This window comes from Chaetodon auriga, chromosome 12, assembly GCF_051107435.1.
Source record: "Chaetodon auriga isolate fChaAug3 chromosome 12, fChaAug3.hap1, whole genome shotgun sequence".
NCBI classification, from domain to species: domain Eukaryota; kingdom Metazoa; phylum Chordata; class Actinopteri; order Chaetodontiformes; family Chaetodontidae; genus Chaetodon; species Chaetodon auriga.
Genome location: NC_135085.1, coordinates 24804649 through 24831879, shown reverse-complemented (window position 1 = coordinate 24831879; position 27231 = coordinate 24804649). Strand labels below are relative to the sequence as shown.

Sequence of the window (27231 nt, the reverse complement as noted above, 5' to 3'; positions counted from 1 at the left end):
TTAACATCTGTAGGATGTAGGATGGACGCCTGTTGGTGCAGGACACCAATGGATCCACCATACCTTTATATGTTTCTGTCCCACTGCTCATAACACTGTTTGACCAGCAGTTTGCAGCTGCATGCACATTTAATCTGAAAGCATGGACGAGGATCCAGCTGATGATCTCCATCTAGTGATATTAGCTAATGCTGCAGAACCAGAAACCTGCAGCAGCCTGGATTACTACAGCTCAGAGCCCTTCAGCATGAAATGAAGGCAGATTCATTCACAAGTTCAGGCTGTGACTGTGCTGCTGCTCAGACGACAGATTCAAAGAACAGAAATGAGCAGAAAACGTCGTCCAATCACACTTGAAAATGTTGATTTTAGGGTTAATCCTCACGTACATATCAGTCACGCTTGATGGTTTTCACGTTAATGAGCCTTGTGTCAGACTGTCCAGCTCAGTGACGGCAAACACCACCATGAGAGCGGCACTAACTACGACACCCGTGCTGAGCCAAACAGCGCGAGCAGATAAGATGAGGCGACAGAGGAGAACTCTTTGGACAAACATGAACTTCAGAGGTAAATATCTGTCTTATCCATATGAGGAGGAAGTTCAAACAGGCCGAGTTAACACAAAGTGCGCGAGGTTTCCTCGTTATACAAATACGGAGGCGAGGAGTCATTCTTTGTATTAGCTCGCTCAGTGTTGATCTGAGCATTTCTACAAAATTATTCCACAAATAATACGACTAAAAGCCCATCCAGCAAATACAATGTGATATTCAAATGTCTGTGTTTATTATCTGCACTCATTCTGTGCCAAAGACGCTCTCCAGTGAACACGTCTGTTGTTTTTCATTTACGAGCTTCCTGCCACATTTCCAAGTGACGCGTCTTTCTCAGGGGAGACATTTTTCACCAGGTAAAGTCATTACCTTCACAGCAGCAGACTGCTCAGTAACAGCAGCGGAGTTGTGTTAAAACAGGAGGCTACTCGATCCAATGCGTCACACGGAAATCTGATATTTAATGAAAGGTGACTCATGTTTGATACCACTCCCAGTAAGCAAGCTTTGACGTCTTGCGAGTCAAAACACATGTGGGTCAAAGCCAGGTTTTTCAGACGTTACATAAAATGCTGTTGAACTCAAAGAATACGAACTCGAGAACTGCGACCGCCCCTCTGAGGAAAACAGCATCAGTCATTTGAACTAATGGTCAAGTTCAACGTGTTTACGTTGGAGGGACAAAGACCTCCAGCAGCTGAAGGAATCTGGACTCTTGATCATCAAAGGAGGAAGGAGCTTGATGTTGTGAAGAGTCTGCAGAAGGAGGTGGACGGTCGGGTCAACAAAACTCTGGACTTTGACACTGGAGTCCGCTGTTTGCGTCACGTTTCCTACACTTGGTTTCGACCGCGTTCTCTCACCTTAACCATCAGTTAATCCGCTGTGATCTCTCCCTAACGAGCCGTCTTTGTGCCTGAACGCAACCAAACCATCACCAGAGCAGAAGGTATTATTCTGCAGCAGTGCTCGCTCACACTCTTTGATCGATGATGACGTCAAATCAGAAACGTGTTGGAGGGCAGATACGAACACATGCTTTGTTGTTTGATTCCTGTTGCTCACAGTCTTCAAGACCTGGCGATGCCAAAAAAAGTGAGTTACCCACTGCTGCAGCACCACCGGGGACCTTTCGGTTCCCCTTTGGCTTGTTTCAGAAGACTGTGAGGAGCTTCTTTTAGGTAAAATACTCAAATTTGGGGTGAAAGCAAACATCCTCTGACCTGCTCTGAATCAGTTACATGTTTGATGTCTAATGCTCGAGCTCATTATGACCCAGAACAGTGTTTCTCTACGCACCTCGTAGCATAGTCTGGCTATTGTCTGGCTTCACCCCAGGAAGGCTGGAAGTCTTTTGTGATGACGTTCGGAGATGAAAACATTATTGATGCGATGGAGCAGCTCTGAGTGAACCGTAAACACCTTCGTTAACAGATGAGACGCTGAGACGAATCCAGCAGCTGATGAGAAACATCCTGATGTTTTACACTTTAACATGCGGGCTCTGTGTATAACCTGCTGCTTTTAATTTACGGACAGTGTTGCTGAGACATGCATGTTATATTACAAGTGGTTTATGGTGGCTTTTTCTGTGATTGGAAAAACTCATTTCCCCGCAGTGTGATTCTGAAGTGCTTCGGTTTGTGTGTTTGTGAGTGTGCGGTCATTGGTTGAGCTGTGTGTGCACTGTTCACATGTCCATATACATATATTCATGAGCAGCATCAGCAGCATATGGCAGATGTGATATAGAACAGGATATATCGTGTGTCATATTTTTCCAATAAATAGGTCCCGGTCCCATCGGAGAGTGTACACACAAACACACATTCACACAGACTGCAGCTCACAATACGTCTGATATTATTCTCATTATGGAGCCATTGAACGTCTGTATTTACAACTCTGCTGGATTTATCGAATCATCAGACGTGTTGCAGTGTCCGAAGGACGCTTTGATTCCAGCGTGTTGGTCGTCATTGGTCAGATACACGTGGAGAAGGTGTCAGCAGCCACAGGGTCCTGGTTTCTGTCAGGGTGCTTCAGCTGACGTATGCACATTTATCTGCTTTAAAGAAATGATATTTGCAAATCAATATTTACAAATACAAACATCTCTGCACCAAATTACAAACTCAGTGCTACGACACAGATATCTGAGACTGAAAGACGCCACAAGTCAAATCTTCAATCGTCCACATCTAATAATATTTTTTCGCAGTGTTTTCTCATCTTCTTTGACCTTTTTGCATTGAAGCAATGAACCAATCACAGTGTTTCAGCTACAGTGTCTGAGGCTCAGTATCCACGAGGTGGATGTTAACATGTGTGACCTCACGGCTCAGCTACAGCGAACTTTATCGCTCTGTTGATGCAGCTGATTTAATTTAATGCAATAACGAGCCGCTGTTTGGCTCGCATCCACTTCCTGCCTGATAGAAAAGCTGTCTGCCAACCAGCCCAAACCATAAACATCATTAATACAGAACATGCACTGAGAATGAATCCAAGGAGATCACGATTGTTTTGTGATGCTTGAGGCTGCGTCTCATCTGTCTCCTCACTCCCATAACTCTACTTTTTGCTTAAGTTTGGCTTTTCTATGCTGGTGAAGCTGCCTGAAGCCATGAAACCACTCACCACATTTAAAGCTGCAGTTATTTCTTGGCCACTAGGGGGCAGAAGACCTCCGCAACAAGCTGACAGTTCATACATATCATCGCCTTAGCTAATTCTTATGGCTAACATGTTAGCATTTTGCTACTTCTACAGCTTGAGTTTCAGACCTCGAGAGGAGGACATTTTTGGAAAGTGATCATTGTTTTTTAGTCGTTTCAGGGTGTTTTTCCTGGTCCTCGCTTCTTCAAAGGACTGCCTGACGGTTAAGACTTGCACTTAATGTTAGAATGAGGCTTTGGTTAATAAAGTGGGGGTTGGGGCAGTGGTTCCAGCCTCTTTTGGGCAAGATGGTGGCGACATTAGCTGTGATCAAGTCAATTGTTTGCTTGAAGGTTTTGTCAAGGCCTGACGATGTTGAAGTCTCAGCATTTCACCAGAAAAAAAGATGAAATTATCTCTGATTTTGACTTTTTGCTTGGCTTAGCTACATTTTTCCTTTGTCTGTCAGCTGACCCTTCAGGTCAGGTTGGAAACCACCGAGTTAGCCTGCGTTAAAGGGCGAGAGAGCCCACCACGCCGAGGAGGGTCCTCACTTCTATAGAAGTACAAATGTGCATGTTGTTGAGGTAAGGAAGTGACTGCGACCAACAGTGTAAGCAGTTTTTAATCCTCAGTGTGTTTCTGCAGAAGGCCACCTCTGACGCATGTTCTCACAGACACACACACACACACACACACACACAAACACACACACATACACACACACACACACACACACACACACACACACATACACACATACAAAAGCACAACTACTTTGGCCCGCGTGTGCACAGATAAACACACACAATGTTTATTAATGAGCAATGTGGACAGCGTGTCTGAGAAATATGTGACCTCTGACCGGCTCGCAGCTCCACTCTGCACACACACACACACACACACACACACACACACATCCATCAGCCTCAAGGTTGCCATAAAGAAAACAAAAAGGGGCCCTGCGTCGCAAATGTAAACTCAACCAAACATTCACATTTAAAGAGACAGCGAGGCTGAAACTGTCTGAGGAGAGACGGGAACAGACATGAGGCGAGTTTTCTTCAGAGCTGGAGGTAAAGATCAGAAGGTACAACCTCACTAGAGTCAAAAGACCTTCATTTAGCCAAAATATGTGTCACTCCACCCAGTAAACGTGACTAAACAGCAGAGCGCTCCAGTATTCTGCTGAGCTCAAACACCCACAGACTGAGCTGGAGCGTAAATTACATCATTGTGTCAAATTCTCGACGTGACTTCCAGTGAGATAAAACGTTAAAGGTCTCAGAAAATGACATGATGTCCTTGAAAATGACATTATTTCCATATTTTTGAGGTCGTTTGCTGCGGATGAACTCTCGTTGAGTCTTGCTGCACTAACGATCAAACAGTTTGTGTGGAATTTGGAAATGTTCCACTTTGTCGCCCCCCAGTGGCAGCTTGACAAAACGAGCATCCCATGGCAAACAGTAGTTTCAACCCCGAGTCTACAACACGAAGGAACTACGGAGATGTAGTTACAAATCATGTCGACCTTAGAAGCTCAGGCTTTGCTGCATTACAGCAGAAATAATGCAAATTTGATCTTCGCTGTAATGGATTACACAATTCAAGCACCTTAAGTCTGCTGGAAACCAACAAACCGCTCTCAGTGATACCAGTCACATGTCATTAAAAATGATGTCCGGAGCTGTAGGAGCTGCAGACTGATCTGATTCACTGGGTTCTGACTTGCAGGGGCGGAATTTAGGTGCTGATGCTGAACCTGCTGATGACCCACAGCTTCAGGCGGCTCTGTGAGTCATCACTTGTTTACGAGAAAACATGTGATGTAGAATACGGTCTGCTGGACGCTGCAGGGTGGGAGTCCTCGCCGGACGCATGAATGAGCGTCAGTCCTCCCTTTGTGGCTATTTACGGAGCAGTAGGCGACCTGTGGCCTGGTTTTAAACCAGTGAGCGTACGCCGTCGCTGACTGGACGCTCTGACAGCGAACTTTGGCTGAAATGATCCAGCTCGTGAGTCAAGGACTCTTCCTCTGACTAAAGTTACGGTTCCTCTTCTCCACCGCTGTCCTTCATCAGCACAAGCCCAGGGTCAGACCATATTTGGTGTTTGTTTTTAACCGCCTGCGGTGCCAGATGGGTGGTGTTTACTACATCAGTGCAGTTCAGACTGTGTCAGGTAAACTGTCAATCTCAAAATATGGTCACTAAGTTCTTCCTGTCGTCTAAACTTCTGCTGTTCCCGTCGAACAAACTCTATCACCTGTCACCTGAGCAGGAAACGCCACACCTTAAAGCTGCAAACATACAAGAGTCTAAATCATCTAATGATCAGACTCCTTCAGGGAATCGCTGAAGGAAGTGACTGACTCAGATGATGCTACACATTTTAAAATGTCTTCACTGCATGACCAAACAAAGGTGGATCAGAAATGACTGATTCTTACTCCTCTGGCTTTGTCTTTGGTGAAGAAATGAAGACGAACCTTCGGTCTGTGTATTCAACCACGGCTGAAAATAGTCCCCGTTTCACTATTTCCTCTTTCCTCCTCAGTTCTAAAAGCAGTGAACTTGTGATGTACTTTCTAAAACCAGTTCTGGTTCAGTCACACTTCACCTTACAGATGACCGTCTACCCTCTCTTCCGTCATTTTCGTTGTTCATCTCTTCAGCCTCCATCAGGATCTGTGCTACCACACTCTCTGCAGCCTTTTAAGGGACTTTATCTCTGCTCTCCTCATCCTCTCATTGTCTCTGAGGTAGTTTTAAAGGGTCAGATTCTGCTGCCATGTCACCTGGTTAATGTCACGCCGCGGCCTCGACAAATCTGCATCACCTTCTACATTTAAGGCTTTTAGCTGATGCTCTTCAGAATCCGGCAGCAGAATGAGGAGTTTTGTCTATCGGCAGCATTACAGAAACCACTGGTAGAGGTCAACGTGGAAGCAATTTGGCAATAAAACACTCCTGTGAGCTTAATGTGACTGGAAGAAAAAAGACCTTGAAAGAAGAAAACAAGCCGGGGTGAAGGAGCTGAAAAGTTTCCTTTCTACACAAACCAAAAGCGCTTTCCTTTTATATTAAAGGATCTGTTACTTATCTGACTTCTTGCTTTTTCTTTCCCACACTTTATTTACATCATTACAAAGGCACTTTCAGCGAAGCCTCGCTCAAACTGACAGAAGCTCAATTTGAAATTCTCATCAGGAGTTTTCCAAAGATAAGACACAAGTCACAGTGAACTGCGGGGAAATCTCTAAAAGACGTGCAGCTTTTGATGTGAACGGTGAAACCTCTTGGGCTGAAAACTTTCTCTCAAGTGAGATATCGCTTCTGGAACAAGCAGGAAAAGAATATATCTGTAAAAACTGAGTCACACAGTGGAGAAACGTGTATTTATCCTGTTGTTATATTAACTAACTCAAGGTACTGCTACGCCCTGCAAGGGGAGGGGGCTGCACTGCAGAGGCTGAACTGCACAAATGTCCCTGAAATGAGCAAAATCTCTTCAAATGCTTCAACATGCAACAAGTCCAAATGAACCCGTCATTCGTAAAGTCGTTTGCACTCTAGAAGGACTTGGAGAAGCATTTCCTGGTCTGCCGGTCCAATCAGGAGGATATCGTGTGTCTGTTCCATCTATGAAATATAAAAAGTGGTGATCTGTATGAGATAACGCTCAGTTTCCGCAGCTGATGGTGGTCAGCCAATGCTAAACATGCTAGCAGCATTAGCACTGGTGCTAGCTCGGCTGCCCCTCTCTCTCCCAGCCCCTCAGGAGGAGAGTCTTGCGGCCATGTGCACGAACCGGAGACGGCGTCCTGCAGGAGTCTGCTCTGCAGCTGGGAGAGAAAAGGTTTCCTGTCCAGTTCAGATCTGAAGCACCAACCCCGTGGTGTCACTGCGCCTTTTTACCCAAGAGCTGACTGACAGGTTTAATGACAGCGCCTAATGACCAGCAGAGAAAAGGTCAAGAACAATGGCATTAAACGTCAAGTCAGACTGGAAATAATGAAGATGTAATAATGTAACTGCCCACTGTGTTTGTGGATGTTGGCTGTTGGCCTCATTCTTCCCTCACACACAAACTGCAAGCTTTAACCAAACCGAGTTTAATTTGAAGAAGCCGCTGAGCCGTCGTCTCAGTTTGCTTTCTGGCCTCCTTGTTTGGTTGATGTGATTTCCAGCATTTACTCTGGACGTGAGCCAGTGGATTTCCATAACTCTTGTGTTTCTTTCCTGTCCGGGTTGTCATGAACTTGATGAACCTTGATATGGCAGCTTTGGTTTCGAAGGCAGAAAGACTGGAAACCTTCACATCCCCCAACAATGAGACTGGATCAGTTTTAAGCATTTTAGGCATTTATTTACCTCTTTGTGAAAATTACACTTATATGCATGTTCCAAAATTGTTTCTCCAAAAATAGCAGCGATGTCCTCAGAGGACTCACGTCCTCTGGGAAATCATGGGTCTCTGGGAATAGAAAGTGGAGCGTGTCCACATAAAACTGAACATTTCCTCCCCAAAACAGCTTCATTAGATGTAATTATTTACTGAGAGTTCTCCATGAGGGGAAAACAAATCCCTGAAATGCATTGTAGATTTCTTTAATTCTCTGAGTTTTGCACTGGATAAGAGTCATGACATAAATAATGCATGCTGTGTTTGGGTGGTGTCCAGAGGGGGACCAGTGTTATGGGGACAGTCTTGGCTCACAGGACCTGAGAGGAACTCGCCTGTCTTTGAGCCACAGGCAGACACCAGCTCTGTTTTTGGATTGTTTGCTGCACGCTCTGGCACACGACCCTGCAGAGCGATAAACCTCAAAATACCAAAAACGAGCTGAGAAACCCGGTTGTTGAATATCATCGTAAGAGTACTTTAAACGCTGGTTATCTGGCTCCCTCCTGTTTGAGGTGCTCTTACCAAAGAACGCTCAGATACCTCAGATTTCCTGCTCTGCCTCGTAGGCTGTCGGGATTAGCAATGTTGCCTCTGTACAAGGCCTGATAATGATGGAAAGGAGGTCTGAGCTAAAGGAACGTGCATCCCTGCAGTGTGCGTTGGGCCATCACAGGCTGAGGGTTCAGTGGGTAGAGCGAGGCGCTATCACACCAAAGGTTGGGGGTTTGATTCCAGCGTGGGCAGAGCTTAGTGCCATTTCTGCTGATATCATGGAAGAAGTTCAAAAGTTTGCACCAGAGCCGGATGTTTGTGTTTCAGAACGCTCAAGTTCATCTAATAACTTTTCTTAAAAATGTAATTTGCGTAACTATAATTCATAAAATCAACACATGAAGTACGACCTCATGTTTTGCAGAAAGAAGAAGCAAAAGAAAAAAATTGTAGACGGCATTTTGTAGATAAAGTTGTTGGTATCAACCACGAAAAGCAGCCAACTGCCTTAGACTAAAACCTGGGACCCCTGGGGGCCCCGAAGCCCAAAGTTCACTTTGTAACAAAGGATCTCTGTTAATTCATATTTGTTTGGGAAGATGCATCACTGAGGCACAACATCATGAGTGACATGATGAGGGCCTCAACCTGGAGCCACATAGCGTCACTGTGCACCAGGTAACAGGGGCCTGACTGCTTGTTTGTGGCCCGGGGCCCCTGGCAGCTTAGTGCTGATATTCAATTAGGAAGTGGAGGAACAACATTTTTTTTATTTTTCAATGTCTGCACCAAAAATCATGTCATGAAATTTTGATTTTTGGTAGATTTATCCTGAACTGAGCCAAAAAACTTCAGATTCCCCAGGAATCGAAGGCCACTGGAGGTTTTGATGTCAGGTCTTAAATCCCCTGATTAGAGCGAGGCGTCGTCAGTGGGTGGAACTGTCATGCTGAGAATCTGTGATCTGGTCAGCTACAGACGACCGGAGGGAGACTCGGTTGAAAACAGGTCCTCGGTTGTGGGTTTGACACTGCCCAGAGGCGCACAGGCACACACACACACACACACACACACACACACACACACACACACACACACACGGCCGTGCAGACAAATAGATGTGACACCGTCGGCTGAGTGCAGACAGCCTTACAGAGAGACGACATTTGTTCTGGTTGGTTGCTCGGCCTGTCAGAGTGACAAAGAGTCTGATGGGGTTCTTTGGTTTCACTGCGTCCGGAGGTGAACAGACAGGAGAGGAAGTGGTTATGAGTGCAGATAACGGCGCCCTACAATAGAGGAATTCATAAAGAAGCAAACAAAGAACGATCAGCATCCCTGAATCGTCCTGATCAGGTTCTCTTCAGGTCTGAGCTCAAACTGGACTCCTCTGTTGTTGATCCTGCTCCTGGACTGGCTGGTGCTTTAAAGACCAGAACTAAAAGCTTTTCAAACACATTAGTTTAGTCTAACATTCAACTAGAAGCTTTTTTTTTATTTACTTCCAGTTTTAAAGCAATATTAACTGATTTTTTTGGTCACTTGAGGTCAGCAAAATGAGTTGATATGGCTAACACGTTAGCAACAGTAGCATATTCACACATCCAGCATCCATGTGCAGGTCTGGTTTGATCTCCACCAACACCTGCTGCACGTTCCACGTTCTTCTAGTCGTAACTGTGTGTGAGTGCTGGGCAGGTGGTGCTCAGAGCTGAAAACAGCCGCCTGCTGGTGACTGAACCTGGAGGACGAGCCTGCAGAGTCAGGTTTGACACTACAAGCCACACCTTTTACTTTGCACGCAGTCATTAGATCCATTGCTGATATAAACAGAATGATTAGTGCAGCTTTTCAACGGGAAACCGACCCGTTAATGATGCTCAACTCCCAGCTGACCTCAACATGAACCACGCCAGCCCAAAGAAATCAGCGTTCAGCACCCACAGCTTAACTCAACGACATATCAGGGACAATTGAACCAAACACGTAGACGGCGATACACGAAGCACTGAGCTGCCCGCTGCCTTTTCCTTTGAGTGCAGCTCTGGATGCTGCCAACCCTCCAAATGTTTTCAGTCTGGCAGCTTGCCCCTCCGTCTACTAAATCATGCGATGCACTGCAGTCCACTCAATCTGTCAAAGGCGCTCTGAATCTACTCAATTAGGAGAGCTGCAAAGTGTAGCCAAAACACCCCGGTGTTTTCATAGCAGCAGATCTGCCCGAGCAATTTATTTATAATTCCAATTTATTAATATTGTCTCTTGGTTTCAAAGGGGAATCAAACACAAGCTGAAGTGCTGAACCCGAGAGCTATTAAGCGATGCTGCTTCGGAGAGCTGCAAGCATTATAGATGAGTTTTGAAGAAATGAAAGTCATTATTTTATGCTTACCGTTTAGCAGAGGACCCACTTTGTGTGGCATGTACATGGGCAGCGCTGGACTTAATTTGCCATAATTTATGCACAGAATTTAGCAATCAGTCACTTTGTACTAAGAGCACACGAAAAGCCAGCGCGGCTGTAATGTGTTGAGTATGAAAATAGAAAATATGACAGAATAATGAATAGCAGTCACTACAGGGGGATGCAAATTAGCGGCTAGTGTGGCTGCAGCATATCAATGACGGTGCTCTTCTCCATGGAATATTCATTTAAACAGTCCTTTTCAGCTCAGTGGAGGACTGCATTTGAAAAAGCAATGAAAATGCATCTAATTATGAGAAAACAGAGAAGTAAGACTGCGCTCGTACCGAACTAGACGACAAATCCTGACCGGCCAGTTTCTACCTGACGCCACGGTCTGATCAGCTGTCTTAGTCGTACTCATGGTACAAACCGCTGTCACTTCCAGGCAGAGCACACTGTCTGCTCACCCCCTGCTGTACAGAAAGCACTCACACTGACCAGGACTGTGTTACACAAACACTGCGTGTGTCATAGATCAGCTGCTCTGTGTCGTCTTTGTTAAAGTTAATGTTTGAGGGCTTTCAGCTAACATAATGCCTCGTCTGGCAGCCATATTGGGGGAAAGACTGATTCTCTGCACTGCACGATCTCAGCAGATAGAAAGATTCATATCGATTCATATCAGATGTGGAAATTACAACATGAGCTTTGACGTCTTCTTGCACGGCTAACAGGCTAGCTGATGCTTGCAGAAGCTAGCCTGTTAGCTGTGGTGATACTAGTCAACGTTTACGTTTACTCTGGAGTAAAGAGAAGTCAATGTGCTGTCATTATTAATCTACGTTTATTAATCATGTTTTGTTTAGTCAATTTATTTTACTTGGAAGTTACTGGACCAGGAAGTCCCACGACAGCTGTGTTTTAGTTTGTTAGCCACGGCCACCTGTTTCCTACTATAGTCCATATATATAAAGTATGCTCTGTCACAGGGTCCTCATCACTCATTGTTCTACCATTTATTTGAAAGTTAGCAGGACAGCGGACCATTAGGCACGATACCACACTGATCTGTTTACCGTCACGTCAACATCAGAGTCGGAACTGAGATTTCTCTGAAAGCTCTGAAATATCCAATTCAACACTTAATCTAACAAAAGTGGCCAAAATCTGCCATGTGCAGTTTGCACCACAACAAAAGAGCAAAAGAGCGACGTGACATCATCTGCAAACAAGCTTTTAAACCTAAGTTGATTGCATTAGTGCTGTACTGAGCGTTCACTTTCCTGATTAATCTTAACATGACCGACTGCAATTCTACATCCCACCCACATGCTGTGAGTGAGCAAAACTAAATTTGGACCATAATAAATCATCTCCCAGACCAGCTGCAGTGTTTTGGTACCGTGCAGCGTAATAGAGACACACGGCATGAGGATGGAAATCAGCGTCTGCAGCGTGTCGGTGGAATATCAACAACTGAACTCACTCATCGCATTCGCTTTAAGGTGAAGTCCATTTTCTCCTCAGTGCGTCCAAACAAATCGGGTCGGGCCTGGCTTTCAGGATTCCTCGTGGCGAATCAACGACGCTCATTTAAACCTCAACTTTGTCTTTCATTCTCAGCCGAGCTGGATGATACACGCTAATGACGCTGACACTGTGATGCGTTCATGGTTTTTTTCCAGCTGGAAAGCTGTTGCATGATGGTCCTCTGCTGAGGGCCTAACAGCGGCGTCTGTCCTCCTCCCTGATCAGTCCACGCGGCAGCCATTTTGAGCAGGAGCGCACACTGTACATGTAAGATAAGCTGCAATAAAGTGCACATCATAAACCACAAATCAAAATGGACCCTGAGCGGCGTCGGGGACGGCGCGGGGTGGATGTATTAGTCCTCTCTGTCATTTCAAAGGGACTCTTCCCAAACTGTTGTGACAGCCGGCTCTATCTTCCACTCCATCACAGGCTCCTGCCAATAATCCTTCCTCCCAACACACGCCGCCGCCGCCACCCAGCCTCAGATACATGCTGTTAAGACAGGAGACTTCAAGTGCTGTCAAGTACTCGGTTTGCGTACTTTCAAAGGAATCGTGATCTCGTCTCTGCATCTCTCCTCGCAGGCGCTGCTGAATTTCAATGAGAAGGCCCACCCGCCTGGCAAGCTGGGTGTTTTTGACAGTTTTGACTGAAGACGGGGAAAAAAACAGTGAATCACCTGCGAAACACTTGGATTACTTGTTCGCCGCATCCTGAAGTCGCTGCGGTGTGGTGGGCACGCCAAACACACAAAACAGCTCGGAAATAACCGGTCATTTAATCGACATGAATACGGGTTATGTTATTATGAATATAATGCGTTGAGCGGGTTTACACTGCTAATTCAAACAACAGGCAATATTAAAAGCTGATTTAAATAAGCTCAGGAACACGGCGCACTTCATCATGGCCACTGTTTGTACTGTATCACGAAGGGGACGAAGGGCTTTGTGTTCTCAGCTGTGTTTGCATGTTATCGATTATATACAGCAGCTTTGTTCTTTGCATTATCTGAATACCTTCCTTATTCTGTCGTGTTTCAAGCACACACACACAGAACAAGAGAATACCTGAAAATCCTGAACAGGTGTTCAGTGTCAGCACAGAGACAACAAACTGCTGTAGAGCTGCAGACAGGGACGTCGGGCAAAGCACGCAAAAGAAAACCAGATTAAAATTAATAGATTGTTCACATTATGTGACAGCAGCCTCACATGAGGTGTCATGTGATGAAGATTCACGTCACACTGGCATGTGGCTTTCAGACGTTTGACATGAAATTATCTAGAAATATAACACTGGTCATGAAACATTGGCTCACAGTCCAGATTTTATCAGGTGACATGATTAAATCTAAACTGTGTGTGCTGTCGCCGTTACCCGGTAGGAAGTGAATACCAATAATTATATGATTGCATTTCTGCACCAATGAATAAAGATGTGCTAATGTTAGCATGCTAATTAAACACTATTGGACGTTAAAAAGATGAACATTAGCATTGTCAGTGTCACAATAAGGGAACATGTGTGATGTGCTAATTTACATGCTAAATGTTAGCGTGTCAGTGCCGCTCTTCATCATCCTGTGTTAAGACGTGTCATGTGACTTTTCTTCACGTCTGTATTTCTAACCATGCTGCATCTGGACACTGATAGCTGGCAAATGTTAGCGATATTCTCCCAAATCGTGAGAGTGATAGTAATTAACCGATTAACAATAATAATAATTTGAGTTTTCCCACCTGAACGATCGAGCTGAGCCGTCACAGACACATCAACAGGCGACAGAAATGGAAATCTTTCATCAGGGTGTGTGAGACTGTGGAGACGCTGAGCACAGCTCTGGGCTCTCTACGTTAGAGCTAATTGATGTCAGAATGGCTCCTGATTGGTCTGAGATTTGTGTTGTGTGTGTTCAGCCCGCGTTCCCAAAAGGGGTGATCGCATTTACATCTTACATTATCTGACACTGTTACCCAGAGCAGCTTACAGCGAGTACAGCAGTGTAATATTTCCTTCCTTTATTACTCCTGTTCTGCATTTCCATTCTTTTGATTTCCTGATTGCTGTCTGCATTGAGTTGTACTCGGTTTTTATGGCATGAAAGGCTCCAGAGGAATACAGAACAGTTGTGAACTACATTTCCAAGATGCACCTGTGTGACAAACATCGGCGAGCTTCGTCTGCCGTCATCTTAAGCTCTTGGACAAACATTTGGCACAATTAAGATTTTCCCTCAGATTAAGATCGTTTCCTGAATTACCATCAGTACAAATACCATCGACTGTCACCTTGAAATGACCAAAGTGTTATAAGAAATGAGAGAATCAGGAGCCAGACGGAGAAGCAGATTATTTTTCTGTGATAGGGTAAGACGTGGGGTGGGGATATGTCTAATTATCTGCTGTTTTTCGAAGCATCGTCCAACTCCAGTGAGATGATACAAATATTCTAGAGGTAGATATCTGCACATATCACCTCAGGACAGAGGCTCCATTTGGCTGCCGAAACCACCCGGGGATTGTTTCGGAGCAGAATGTTTCTTTTCTTTGTCTCGCTCTCAGCTCGGCTTTGGCGGGCTCTATCTCTTATGTCAATCAATATCACTGCAGCTTTGAGCCCACCACTAGCAGCTCTGCCATCCCAGTGTCCCACTCCGCCCTCCTCTCCATCTGTCTGCACGGACCCCCGAGGCCCCCGGCTTCCACCCCGAGCCAGACATGGTCCAGCATCAATCAATATCTCTGCAGGGCCGCGCTGGTTTCTCAGAACGGATCGCAGCCAAGTGACATTTCTGAGAAAGTTCTGGGAATAAAACGAGGACTTCTGATGGGAAATTGGTTTTAAATGACTGTCGGTTGTTTTGCATGTTTTAGCTCATTAACTGTGCACATATTTTACATGCCTGTCATCAGTTTTTACATTAGCGTCTGACTTCTCAGGCGCTTGTTCTCCACTTATTCCACCGCTGAATAAATTCATGCTGCAAAGACTCGAAACCCCGTCAACATTGGCATATTAAAGGAGGACTGCTGAAATCTTGTGCTTATGAACAACAAATTATATTTAGGAGCTGCTAATTAGCAACTTTTTTAATGCAAGACAATAACTTCATACTTGCTCTTTGCAGTGTTTGCATCGTTGGCCGTGATAGTGGCGTGGCTCTGTGGCGTTCACACTGAAATATCTGCACACAAACTGCCCTTAAATCTTTTCATTTAGCGCCATCATGTCAGTTTGTGCGATACTTTGGTTCACAGCCAAACACAAAACTGACGACTCTCCCATCAGCCTCAACACATACCCTGTGTTTAGTGTTAGGTAACAAATGTTAGCATGCTAACATGCTAAACCAAAACGGTGAACATTATCCATATCTGACTCATCTGCGATTCAAAACTTTCCTTCCTCAAGGTAATAGCACTCTTATACTCTTTCATATAGTTTACGTACATGTAGTTGATTTACTCTGTACCCTTTTTTCATGTCTTTTTGTTCATTTTCTCCGTCTCTTTTATTCTCACTGTCTATAACAACTTAATTTCCCCAGCATGGCATCCACAAAGTCTTATCTTACATAATCTTATCTTAGTGAAACAGTAATGAAACTACGCAGCTGGAAACATGGAACTGGAAATAAATTGTGCATTTCTCACAACACAACAAAGCTTCCTGTTTTGTGCCATAAAGCAGCTGAAGTGACAGTAATGGAATCCAACATGGCCGCTCACACTATCAGACGCAGCCTAGCAGCTGACAGTCTTCTCGGTGTTGGTCTGGTGTTCATAATTGGACTCCAGGTTCAAAAATGGATCGACTGTTGACTGATGCACTAATAAAATGTCAACCCTGCCTTCAGTATTTATGTGAGTCAAAGTTTTGTGCCTGGCCATTTTAAAAGACCTAAAAAGTGACTCAGTGAATGAGAAGCGAGGACACCAGCTGAATCCTTCTGACGCTCTGCCCGCCTGCCTCTGAGCCCGCAGACAGAGGTAATAACTCCTGACTGCTTTCTGGGGACTTTTCTGTGATGTTTATGATCCGCTTTACCAGCTAGATCCGAGCGCACGGGCAAACAATCATCTTCAATATCGTTCCATAAATCTGACGCACGACGGCAGAGGAAGACGTTCAAAGGAGGCAGTGTGTTCACAGGCACCAGATTATTGTTGAAAAAGCAGCTCTTATCAACTGCTGCTGCCCACACAGACCAAACATGTGACACTCACTCTGCGTTCTGCACTTCCCTCTTTCAGAACATCAGTCCTTTACTTCCTGCTACCAGCGTATCCAATGCTGTCGAGGCTGTCAAACCCACATTCTCACAACTAAAGCTGGTCTCTCATTTACTTCTGTTCATCTTACCAGAGGAGAATAAAACTCTTGTTACACCAAACACCAGAAAATGCAGTGCATTTCATTAGCAGAGAGACCATAGTCTGACCCAGTGCTTCCAAACCTGGGGGTCGAGACCCCTGTAAGGCTGTAAAATGCCCACCAGGGCAGGAAATGAAGAAGAAATGAAATGAAATGTGTTAATATTGTACAGTTTTGCCCCTTTAGGCCTTTAAAACCAATTAAAAGAAATAAACTCAAAAGAAAGAATTACCTTTATTCACCTAACTGACCACCACTCTTCTGCACTATATGGCCAAAAGTATGTGGACACCCCTGCGTGGAAGAACTTGACCGGCCTGCACAGAGTCCATCTGACACCTGTGGTACTACCCAGCACCGGTGCTGGACCTCACTGATGCTCGTCTCTGAATGGGATCAAAACCAGCAGCAGGTTCAACAAGAAGACGAGAAGAGTGACGGCTGTTAAAGCAGCTCAAGCTTTTGGACTCACGTGTTCAGGTTATGATCAATTAATCTCAGAAGAGATCATATAAAACAACTCCCCTGTGAATCATATTATTTTTTCCTCTTTCCAAATGTGGACCTTCAAGTCTACATTTCTACGCTTAATTTGTCATTAACGAGTCGATAATGACATTAACGATTTCAAAGTCCTCCTGGAGGATGTCGCTTTGCTCCCAATTAAAAATTCTTGCATCTTGCAATTCTTGCAAAAACAGCACCACCACCTTTAAATATCACTCTTTCATTGCATTCTCTCTTGATTTCTTACCTTTTCTGCAGCTGAAGGAAATAACACCTTAATTCTTACTTAGTTCTTAAGTGTGAAACTTCCTCTGCTGCCAAATGTCTCTCCTGAAGGGCCGACCGGTCACCAGAGGAGTCTGATAAATAAGCTGCACATGACTGCTGTGACTTGTCCTGCCTGTTTTCCACCAGAGCTCAAAGTGAAGAGGGAAACTGTGGTTGTGACTTTAAAACGGCAGCAGAAACCAGGCCGAGCTTTGAGCACATGGACGCAGCACAAAGAGATCTAACAACACGACTGCATGTGTTTCTCAAAAACACGTCGAGCGCAGCCTCAGACATCCACCCCGGCCTTGTTTTCCTTCATCTGTCTGTCTGTCTGTCTGCTCGGCTAAACTGGCCCTCTCAGCGTTGCATCTAAATGACCCCTGTCACCAGAGCGTCGCAGCTCGCAGACAGACGCCGGCGAAGCGAAATTGGACGTGGCGGGCGTCCGCTGTCTCCAGCCACAACAGTGAGGCGGCAAGAGAGAGAGAAAGAGGGCAGCCCTGCAGTCAGCGACGCTGGGTGGCAGGCCAGATGAAGAGACGGGATAAAGTCGGCTCTAAACTCCAGCTAACCCCAAAAAAGAGCCACAGGGGGGTGAGAGCCAAGACACACATCACCCAGCACCACGCAGGCAGGCTGGACCCACCGAGGACACACAGTCTAGACTGCCTCTAATTGGTCTTTCTGGTGTCAGCTGTGTTACAGCCGAGCAAGTAGCGAGATGAGCTCTCCAGCCACTGAAGCACCGAGCTCGTTACGTTTCGAGATACGAGAATTCAGATCGGATTCGTCCAGAAAAACAGAGCGGATCAATTAAAAGCTCTTCAGTTTGATCATTTTTATCAAACTGGATACTTTTCATCATATATGATTACATCAAAATCCAGTGAAATGTATTTAATTATTGCAAAGTTTATTAATGTCACATTAATGTTGTTTATTTTATTTTAAAAATTGGAAATCTTTTTAAAACAAATTATATTTAAACAATCCATAATGTTATTAATTGGAATTATGCTTTTAAGGCTTCAGGGGAGGTGAAATATACAAATACATCATTTATCTAGTTAAATATTATTTCATATATATATATGCATTTAGACATATATTTCAAATACTTATTTTTTTAATCATTTTTAAGATTATCCAGTAATCCGAGCTGAAGTGAAGCGTTGGACTATCGGCCCTCCACCGTTACCACGCATGTAGAAAACACACACATCCACCTCCTCACGGTCGAACGTCGCCCACACACACATCGCTGAGTGTTCGAGACGAGCCCTTGATCACGTCTTGCACTTGAGGAAAAAAACGAGCCGGTGAGAGATATTCTTGTAATTTTCTTCTCGTCGTCAGTTTCTCTCTGGTTGATGGGAGCTGACAGAACTGGGACTGCAATGCAAACACGGGGAGGCCGAGCACCTACGAGTCTAAACTCTGTTGTACCATCTCATTATTCTCAGACTCCATCTCTGGACTGCTTAAGATTCACGTGAGGAGCAGCGCCGGTACTGTTCTCCGGGCTCGGCGGTCCTTAAAGATGTACTGAGAAAAGAAAGGACAGGGGGACAGAAGACGCTGATGGCTGCTGAAGGCTGTGCAGCTCCAACATGCTCCGTGTGACTGCAGGATAGAAAAACGTTATTTGTCCAGTTTTTCCAGCTTTACTCGAACCATAACCGGAGCTGTGACTGAAAACGTGTTGATTGTGAACAGGTGTGAACGTGGTAATGCTGCGATCTGCTGAACGTCACAGAGACACTGAGACATGGATTTTTCACTCGTTTTGGTCGACGGCGACCCCAGAACTTTTTCACGGCGGTGGTCAGGTTGTGCTCATCAGCAGCTCTGCTGTGCGTCACATCTTCTGGCGTCGCAGGCTTGTGCTCAGCTGCACTGGTGGGCAAAAACAAGATGGCTGCTGCCCACCTCACTGATAAAAAAACAAAAAGCCAGCAGATATGAGTGTGAACTTTCACTGAGGTTCACGCTGATCTATAATTCACACTGCATATCTGCATCAGGAAATTCCAGCAGTTAATAATTGACTGTTTGATACAATCTGAGAAAAAGCTGCACCGAAGTCACGACAGGAATGCCACGTATTTCTCTGGTTTCCTCAGGTTTTGCTGCTTAAGGCGGTAAACAAGCCTGAAGCCGGTCAGAAAAAACCTTCATTCAGAGCCAGGAGTCGTTATCTAGCACGACCACAGGTGATATCTCTGTAAAAATGCTCCTGTTGATGTGCAGAAACCTTAAATCGCTCCATAATCTGCTGCTCTGTCAGAGGGATTACTTCGCACTAACAGGCGCGTTTCCTCTCGCAGCCTGAAATGAAATTGTTTGGCTATTGAGATCTCATAACTATCAAACTGCCATCGCTGTCTGCGCTGCCTCTACGGCCGAATCTGTCTCCTCCACAGATAAGAGCACAGGTCAGTGGAAGAAATATGGTCTCGCCAAATGATTCTCAAATCCACAAGGACGACGGAGTGACTGAGTGGATTTTGGGATTCAGCAGAGAGCGAGCTGAGATTGCCGAGTTCATTCCCGCCCCGCCGGGGTACATATCAGATAACGTTGTCGCTTTCGGTTTGAGCTGTAATTTCCTGGAAGACGAGGCGCGATGTGACAGATGGCGCTCATGGTGAAAGAGCTGCCGAGGACGAGGACATGCTGCACCGCCGTCAAACCTCCGGCGGGACCGGAGCGGGCAGGGACACGAGGAGGGGCCGGCCGCCACTTCCACTTTCACTCTTCTTGCACTTTTGCTGCAGAAAACCCGACTGTGAGACACATCGAAGCCCGGGTCAAAGACATGAGATTAGCATTTGTAAAATCACGTTAGTGTTTACGTTGAGCTGTCGTCAGCTCGTCCTCTCCGGATATTCTGCAGGTGAAATGTCTGTTTGTGCTTCTTTATTTACTGAATTAAAGGTGCAGATTAGTGAGAACTGATCCACAAATGTATCCGCAGCCTCCTGTTGATGCTGGAAAACACAGACTGTCAGGACCTTTAATGAAGTCAGCGAGCATCTTTAAACTTTATTTTTGGCCACTAGGGGGCGTGTTGGTAGAAACCAAACCTGAAGAGGCCAAAAGGTTTGGTACAGCTGCAACTTCATGATTTTATGACTATAAAAGACCAATTTCACAATATTAATCTCAAGAACTTGATTAATGTAGATCTGCCACCCCAACACAGGATCACACATACACAGGGCAGACTGTAAAACTCAGCTTCTATTGGAAACTTTCTTCCATGAAATGCAGAAAACTGTGCAAAAGCTCGTCATATTCAAACACACTGAATCTAAAGATAAGGACTCGGCCTTTAAATAAATGCTGCCTTGTGCGATTTTTAACCGTAATCATCTCTTCTAGGTCACTAAAACCGCCAACTTCCCAGAGAGAACACAGAGGACACGACCTCAGCAGGACATACTGTAACTGTGACTCTGCGCTACTCATTATAACGTCTATAAAAAGACAGATATAAACTGCGAGGCAGCGGGCGACCATGTTGTTGGGAAATAAAAATTCCTGATCGTCGCACCACCTCCACACTCCCCGTAAACCCTCTGCTGCGCTGTGACTCTGCTTCAGCGAAAACAGCACCAAAATAAACCCTGAGAACAGTTTACAGTCATTTAATACAGCGTCATTCTTCCTTTGACATCAGATGGAAACATCCAACTTCCCCATTCCTGTCAGAGCGGCACGCAAACTGAGGCCTCGTGCACAGTCTGAAAGCCTGCAGATTTAAAGGCTACAGGTGTTAAAATGGCAGCTCGTTCTGGTCTCCCTGCAGCTCGTGGACTCTTGATAGAGAACAAACACTCAGCCAACACTTCACATTTAAACCTTCACACTGCTGCGAGCTAACTGTGGCTCCTTTCCAAGAAATCCACTTCCCCGTTTCACAACAGCTCATTCAACAGAAAACAGGAGCTGCGTTACAACTCTCACAGTGTTCATTTCGCTGTTTTGGTGCTCTAGAATTTAACTGAGTGACCAGAAAGATAGAAACCCCTGCACATCAATGCAGCTCATACAACACATGCTACTGGTTGTTGCCTCTGGCCCGTTGCAGAGGACCAAACGTTGGATGTTGTCTTGACTTGTGGGAAATGGAGTGATGGTAGCACTGTGGTATGTGCAGCACTGATATCTGGCGCTTAGGCTCCGACCTCGTCACTCCCTGCAAAGAAACAGACTTCAGCACGGCGGGGAGTGATGACGGTAACTTCCATCTAATGGGAATGTCCACTCAGAGCCTACAGGTGGATGCTGGGTGCTTCTAAAAGGCAATGCAACGCAGAGCTTTCAGGTGGGCGGTGTGGCAGCAGAACACTGAGCAGAGCCCTGACGGCTTAAGCACTCCACCAAGATGAAAAGAGGAAAGCGTGGAACCTAAGATATATTTGTAAGCAGCAGTGAAAAGGGAAGGCCAATGCGAGAGCAGCGGCTGACTGTCTGAGCCCTTCAGGCGTCACTTCATTAACGGCAGGAGTAATTGTGGCAGCCCGTTATTGGCGGTTATGTTTATGCTGCGTGTAAATTTTCCCACAGTAACACTAACACGCCAGCCAGATCGCTTCACCAGAAATGATTTGTATACATATTCATGTCATAATCACTGAAAGGGCTGTCATCACAGCAGCTGCATTTTCTTTGGAAATGACAGCGACATGAGTTTGAGAGCATGTCCACAGATTTGGGTGTGTTATGCTAATGGTGGCTAATGCGGGCTGAAGCCTCAGCTGCTTGTGCATCGAGCCTCGAACGTCCCAACGTTCACGCCGTTAACACCCACAGCACGACACAGCTTCCTCCTCATGGATTCATACTGACCCCATATGCTCCCAGCCCATTTTAAACACACTGGATTCAGCGCAGCCCTGCCTCAAACACAGCACCACTGCATTCTGCAGGGCGGTCAGATCTGGCTTCGAGCTCTGCACTTCCTCACCGTGTAAAACAAGACAAGCTGCTACCCATAATGCCCTCTGCACCGACACACAGCTCATCACAGCTCATTTTTGTCCGTCACTGGATCAAAGCGAAGATCGACGTCAGATTATTCCACCTGCTGCTTCGAAGATGTGATGCAAGACTTTTCTAGAATAAAGCAGGTGACACTGGGAGTGAAAATCACCTCACCTCATTGTGTTGAAGTGTGATGCTTTTTTCAGCCGTAGTGACAGTAGTAGCAGCAGTGGTGACTCAACCTGCAACTGCGCCCATCTTCCTCTACAGTGACACACACACACACACACACACACACACACACACACACACACACAGTTGCATGTGCATCAAGCAGCAGCTTCTCCTGCTTCATCTCGGCCTGCATCACACGCAGTCTGACGCTTTAATTAAGAGGCACACTGCATTGTGGGAAAGTGATCCTGTTGATCATGTGACTCACTAGAGCCTCGATAAAGAGTTCATTTTGTTTTTTTAATCTCTGCCATCTCAGTGGGGGGGGCAACAAAGGCAGACAAAGAGGGGACCTCATTCACCCTCTCTCTCTTTGTCTGACACACGCACACACGCGCACACACACACACACACATTGTCTACCTTTCTTTTCTATCTGACAAAAGTATATGGACACTTCTGTGATTACACATACACATTTTTGTCCACATACTTTTGGCCATGTAGTGTATGTGGGTGTGTGATGGAGAGAGAGACTGAGGGTGAGCAAGGTCCTTAACACACACACAAACACACACACACACACACACACACACACACACACACACACACACACACATACTTGTGATTGACTCTTTGTGGGGACACTCATGAACATAAATCATTCTGCAGCCTCAGCTTAAGCTTAACCTAAACCTAATACTAACCTGACCCTTGAAACCAAGTCCTAACCTTCAAACAGCCTTTTGAAATTTTGAGGACCGGCCAGTGTCCTCACTCTGTTAGTCACAATCTTGTCCTGGTCCTCACTATGTAGCTAGTACAAGTACACACACACACACACACACACACACACACACACACACACACACACACACACACACACCTTGACAGGCGGTGATGGATGAGTCACCGTCGTAACTTCACATCAGGCTGTTGTTTGTCTCCGTCCAGCAGGATGAATGAGCAGACTCAGAGCTGGATTTATGGGAGCCAATCAGCAGCCAGACAGACGGGACACATTACTACCGTCCCTCCGTTACCACGGTGATCTTATAACTCAGACAGAGCAGCAAACACTTCAACAATTCAACAAGTATTTATCATCCATATCAGCAACAGTATTTTAATACACTGTACATGTTGTGCAGACTCGTGCAGTTCAACACATGGCATTGGTAGTTTTTTCAGAAGAATACTGGCAGTAGTATTTTTATGGCAGTAGTATTTTTATGGCAGTAGTATTTTATAATCTATAAATAACAGCTGATTTTTTATTCTTTCTCCTCTATCGTCCTTATCTTGGTCCTTCTGTGCCACTGTTTTTGCTGTTTTTGCTTTTTAATACTTTGCTAACTGTAACGACTTCATTTCCCTGTGTAGGATCAATAAAGTTTTATCTTATCTTATCTTATCTTATCTTATCTTATCTTAGAGCTTGACAGGAATGTTATAGTCGAGCGGAGCTGAATGATGCATTGACGTCACACTGATATCTTGATATGAGACGAGATACGTTGAGTTTTTGTTTTTTATAATATCATGACATAGATTACATTTGTGTGCTGTGATTATTGTATTATTATTATTATTATTATTATTATTATTATTAGTAGTAGTAGTAGTAGTAGTAGTAGTAGTAGTAGCATTAGTATTATTATTAGCATTTGAAGGTTTTTCCCTTCCATAAACAGCCGTCAGTAAAGTGACTGGACACATGTCAAAAGAACATGTCTCTAAAATACTGCCACATTATGAGTTACTATATGATACTGGGAGTACAGCTCATTACTAGGTCTCACCACAGATGTACTGTAAGGCCTTAGTGCAGTATTATTTTATACCACAAACAATAGAGAATTAAAAGCTCACTGATACTACATTGATTATATTAATAGGTTTGAATTAGAAACATATTAGAGTATTAGAATTATCGTATGTGACGGCAAACCTGTATGAAGTCAGTGTGGAAGAAATATTCAAATTCTTAAACAAAAAATGCAGTAACACCATGTACAAGTACACATCTGCAGCATTTTTTTCATTAACAAAAGTACAGAGTATCAGCTAAACATACTGGAGCATGTACTCATTATGCAGAACGAAGTATTTCTCAGATGTTGAAAATACATTTATTGGAGTAGAAAGTGTCATGTAGCATCAAGTGGAAATACTGAAGTATTTGGTTACTTTTCATCACTGCAGATTATTATATATGCATACAGTCACAGTGCAGTACCACAGGAACAATGAATGTCCCTAAAGGAGTATTAATACTGCATAGATATGACGACGACGTGATGGAAGTCAACATATTACATCCAGCAGTTCAGATACTGTTGAATTCAGCTGATTCACAGCAGAATATCACAGAGTAAACATGAAGTATCAGAAGTCCCTCCACGTACTGCAGGATTACTTCACATTGACCTGAGCTGGAGAGTCAGGGCTGCAACAGAAGCACGTTTTCAGGCTGATGTGAACGGAGCTGCAGACTGTTTACGTGAATAATCTGTTTTTTAATCGATTAACGGACAGAAGACAGTGAAAAACCTCCATCCACACCCCAAAATCTTCAGCTAACGAGCACAAAAGGCAGAGAAAAGTAGCAGATCCTGGAAGCACAGAAGGTTTTTCATCATGGTTTCATCATCAGGATCGTTTCTTTGTCTTTACGTCAAACATTCGACTGATTCTTTCAGCGCAACATTGCAGCATCACTATGATCCACTGAATGAAATCACAGTGAAGCAGCGGCGTGTATCTGCTACAGCATCACCGTCAGTGTCCATTCACACACAAACCGCCATGTAGCAGCTCCCAGCGCGCGCGCGCACACACACACGCACACACACACACAGAAACACACGATCCCACCGCCACAAAAGGCATCTTATTCGATCTGTACAATCAGTTTTTCTTCCGATTTAAAAGGTTCGACCAAGAAGTGAAACCCCGCCATCCTCCTCCTCTCCATCCTATTGATAGGCAAGGTGGCATCTCTCCCATCCACACCCTACTCGAAGTGCGCATGCGTGCCGCGGCAAACAAAGGACCAGGCAATTAACCGACGGAGGATGGCTAATAAAGTTTGACTGGCTGCAGAAACAACATCCAGCATCGATGCAGCAGCGACAGAAGCGGAGTGAAAGGATGAACTTAACGTTTCTGAGAATCTGGGGGGCTTCAGGTACGCCCCCAGTTCTCCATCCCCCCCCCCCCATCCCACACACGCTCCCCAAATCCCCATCTCCCCCCTCCTCCTCCACCCTCATCCTTCCTCTTCCCAGTGCAATAAAATGGAAATATGAGATCAATAATTCATCTGAATCATGACATAATCTGCTCAGAGACGCTGCGTGTGTGTGATGGTGTGTGTATGTGTGTGTGTTCCAGCTGCATGAAGCCGAATGGTGTCACACCTCCACACAGACAAAGAGGTGGGGCGAGCAGGGGAGGGCTCCTCTCGTTTTGGGATGTTGAATTGTTTACTGGCTATAAATTATGAAGAAAAACGCTCCCCTCCGCGTTGCCTAGCAGCCTGCGGAAATTATATAATCCTAAACAATTTCAGGGCAATCAGGAAACAATAAAGCGCGCGTGGGGCGCGTGAGAGGACGCCCGTGCGCAGTCTGAGCGCATTTTTCCTGAATAAAAGTGTGAAAAACCAGAATGCGTGTCTGAGGGTGAAGCGCGTGTTCCTCCAGACTGTACACACCCCTTTCCTGAGCTCGTGCACAATTTTTCGCCAGGAAAAGGGAGGATAGAAGAAGAATTCATTTCTGGAATTTCTAAAATTTTCCAGTTCAGCTCAGTTTTCTTCTTTTCCTCCCATCAAATCTACCGGATCTTTTGTCTGGTGTCCAGCAGCCGCCCGTGCAGCGTGCGCCCCGGCTCCCCAAATGGAGGGATGGAAAAAGACAAAAGGGTTGGAAAAAAAACTAAAATAAAACAGCCACGAGCATCCAAAGCGCTCCTTTCGGGAGAAAAGGAGGAGGACAGACCGTGGTGGCGGCTCTTACCGTGCGCACTGAAGTTCCGACGCTCCCTCTGCTCTCCCCGCAGTTTCAAGTAGCGGCTGCTGTAATTTTTTGCGGCTTCTCCTGCGCGCCCGGCGGCTTGTGCCTGCTGCACGGTACGGTTCGACGCGGCGATCCTCCGCCTGCGCGCACACGCATCCGTACGCGCATGCACGCGCGTGGATTGTGCACGCACGCACACAGAGCAGACGCACAATCCGAATGTTCCTCTTGAGGAAAATGTGTTTTATTGTGTGAGTCTTGCTCTAATTTCTGATAAAGCGTTATGACGCGCCAGGAAGAGTTTGATCGGCTGCTCTGTGGTGATTCAGAGTCCTGTAGCTGTCATACGATATTCTATTGTACTTAATGATAATTAGCCAGAGCTATCGCTGTAATATTCCTGCAATATTTCAATAATATTCCCTCAAATGTTTAGAGAATATATCAACAAATCTATTTAATATTACTTAATGTGTATTTTTCTCTCCGTAAAATTTCTTCTTCACGCTGGATTTGTGTTTTTAATAAATAATCAGTCAGATTTTGTGTTGCGCCGCCGGTGTGTACATTTTCTCTGCGCTTGTTTTAGTGGAAATACTCCTCCACCCTCGTCTGTCTTGGCATGCTCGCTGCCTCTGTGCGCCCCCTGCCATTCAGTGCAGCTGCAGCCTGTGGAGTCCTTCAGTTTGGGGACGCGTTTCTGCGCTTGATGCACTTGTTGATGCATAAATTAACGCACAGGTGGAAGAAAAACTTGGGTGTTTTATTTACTTTCTGACCAGTAGATAAATACTCTGTCCTTCATTTTAGCTTCAAACAATCCATGAATTGTTCT

The 27231-nt window shown here is 45.2% G+C and overlaps 1 protein-coding gene across 2 annotated transcripts in view; it reads right to left on the bottom strand.

Moving 5' to 3' along the window:
- Positions 1 to 26555, bottom strand: part of basp1 (brain abundant, membrane attached signal protein 1) — a 42035-nt gene extending 15480 nt beyond the window's left edge. The window contains exon 1 of one of the 2 annotated variants that reach the window (XM_076744674.1): positions 26397 to 26555. The gene's annotated coding sequence lies outside the window, so the exon portion shown is untranslated. Of the gene's footprint in view, positions 1 to 17188; positions 17208 to 26396 lie in introns of those variants that run through there. The other variant, XM_076744673.1, reaches the window with a different exon arrangement.
- Positions 26556 to 27231: the final 676 nt, after the last annotated feature.